The sequence below is a fragment of the Delphinus delphis genome, chromosome 14 (genome assembly GCF_949987515.2).
Source record: "Delphinus delphis chromosome 14, mDelDel1.2, whole genome shotgun sequence".
Classification (NCBI taxonomy): domain Eukaryota; kingdom Metazoa; phylum Chordata; class Mammalia; order Artiodactyla; family Delphinidae; genus Delphinus; species Delphinus delphis.
Window position 1 is genome coordinate 69,688,206 of NC_082696.1, and position 2,617 is coordinate 69,690,822.

Consider the following 2,617-nt stretch of genomic DNA (forward strand, 5'->3'; position numbering starts at 1 on the left):
TGCTCTCCAGGTGTATGTAACAGTGTCCCTCCTTCAAGCCATCTGATCCCACTGATTCATCAAATGCTCAATGGCCTCTGCGGTGTTCCGTCTCTTCAAAGTGTGAGTCAGCCTCTCTAACTCTGGATTACTGTCTAATTTGATCTGGTCAGTTCTGAAGGTATTAGGTAATATTAGACCCATCTCCGGCCCCATGGAATTACATATAATATCTCTCCCCTATTTTCTGCCATGCCAAAAATCAATGTATAAGAAAGATGAATAAATCATTTTTCCAACTGTAATAAGATCATTGCATTTTAATTACTGAGCCAGGAGAATCTTTCCTCGGAGCAGATGTTGAACCCAGGTCATCTGGGAGAACACCAGGCAAACTCACCAATATAAGATGACCGAAAAGCAGCCTGTGAGGAAAGATCCTTTTACAAGATTTTAAGCAGAGGTCTTGTAATTAAAAGGTAATTACTATTGTTCATGTATTTATTTTTTCATTCATTAGTATTTAAGGATGCTTTATAATTTTCAAACTTAAGAAATGAATGGGAGTTATCTGAATTATTTCTGATTTAAGTTCTTTTTGTGCCATGATTGTCCTCAGTCATTGTTAAGATTTGGTTCTTAGACATATGCAGTTATACATGGGCTCATTTCCAACTCTGAATTACTCAGTCATGGAGCTGGGTAAGGAACTGTGATTATGGAACAAAGGAAAACATTTTGTGCCTAATGGTATAGACAGGATAAACCTTTATAAATATTTAAGACATCAATCCTTAAGGCGCACACACAGTCATTTTTATTACTGTACTCTGACTAATAAAACAAATTTCTTTTGTTAAAAAGCAGTACTCTTAAATAATATACATTAACCAAATTCACTCAAAAGTCTAGAGCTCAGAAAAAATTAATTTTTTAAGTAATACTATGCTTAAATATCTAGATTTTTCTTGTATAGAAAGTAGCAAGTAACTTTACTCAATGCTACCATGGTAATTTTATAGTTGTCTCAAAATAGTTGATAAACATTTCTGTGATGTTCAAAACATAATCTTAACATGTGTTTATTACACTTGAAATAGGTCCAAATGAAACTCAGAAAGCAATCCCGTTCCTCCTTAACTATTTGTACAATGGATCTGGAATAAGTTTTAGAATGTTTTAGGAAAATTGAAACATTTCACACATACAGTACTGATTCAGGATACTTTTATATAGGAAACATATGTACATAACTTGTATTTATTAAACGGGCATTAGAAACGAAACTCTCTGATTAACGTCCCCAGGGAGAGAATAAGCAAAGCATTTCTCCTTCTATGAACACATTCTTTGGTGTCTCCCTCAATCTCTTCTCCCCTTTTCTCCACCCCTACCCCAAGTAATTCTAAATGCATGTGTGCACGCACGCACACACACACGCACGCACTCACACTCAGTCACATATCCTTCATTGCTGTGTGGAAAGGGCAGTGAAACAAAGAGGTCATGTTGAAACAGGACAAAAAAGGAGGAGATAAAAAATGAAGAAAGGGTTAAAAATGGTCTAATTGAACAGCATTCAAGAAGGAAGGAATACAGATAGAAACAAGATGAAAAGAAATGCAGGGGGAGAGGTAGAGGTTCCGGAAAGAAGTTTAAAAAGAATAAAGAGAAAATACGAATGAGATATAAGAAAATGTTGAGGAAGGAAAGTGATGCACACAAATGGATTATAGAAGTAGATGAGAGAGAGAGAGAGAGAGAGAGAGACAGGGAGAGAGAGAGAGAGAGAGAGAGAGAGAGAGAGAGAGAACCAAGGGGATTAAAGATCAAATGCAGGGGGAAAAATCAGAAAAATTAAAAGGCTGAAGATACCAAGAGTATTAGGAGACAGAGAAAAATGTTGAAGAAAAAAGATATCTGGGGGAAAAGGGGGCTTAGAAATACAAACTCAGAAATATAAATGTATCTTAAAAATTAAACACATCATGTTTTGTAATAGGAGTAAAAGAGAGCTTTTACTCCTATTCTGGTGTTGTTTAAAAAGTAAAAAATAGAAATTAGCAAAGCATTGGGCCTTCAAGCTGTAACTCTGACATGAATAAGTTCTGTGGCCACCACAGGACAGTGCTTGGTGGCTTGGTTTCCTTGTTCACAGAGTGGAAGAGGACATCAGTTGTCCTCTTAGCGTCCTTTCCACACCAAAATTCAACGAAATAAAACAGAGCCACACAGTGAAGTAGAAACGAATTTTTAAATTAAAATTAATGTTTGGAGTTTGTTAGTTTATCTTTCTCTTATTGAAATTTATATAACTGCACTTCTAGCAGTTGCTGACAGGTGCCCTTGGCACACTGCGTGGCCAGCGTGGTGCTACAGGGGACAGGCTGACAGATTTGTACATAGGATTCAACTTTTCTGGCACTGTTGTCTCATTCTACTATGGATATTCCAATCTCTAGAAAGCCACTTTCTCTCATCAGTTGTATGTGGAGTATCAGGATCAACTTTGGGTCATTTCTAAGGTCAGAGCTGGGGTTGGGGAGTGTGGCATATGGAAGTGCATCGTTTCTTAGCTGGGGATAAAACCACCGCAAACTGGGAGTGGATGAAGATTGATAAGGAGCCAGGAGGAACA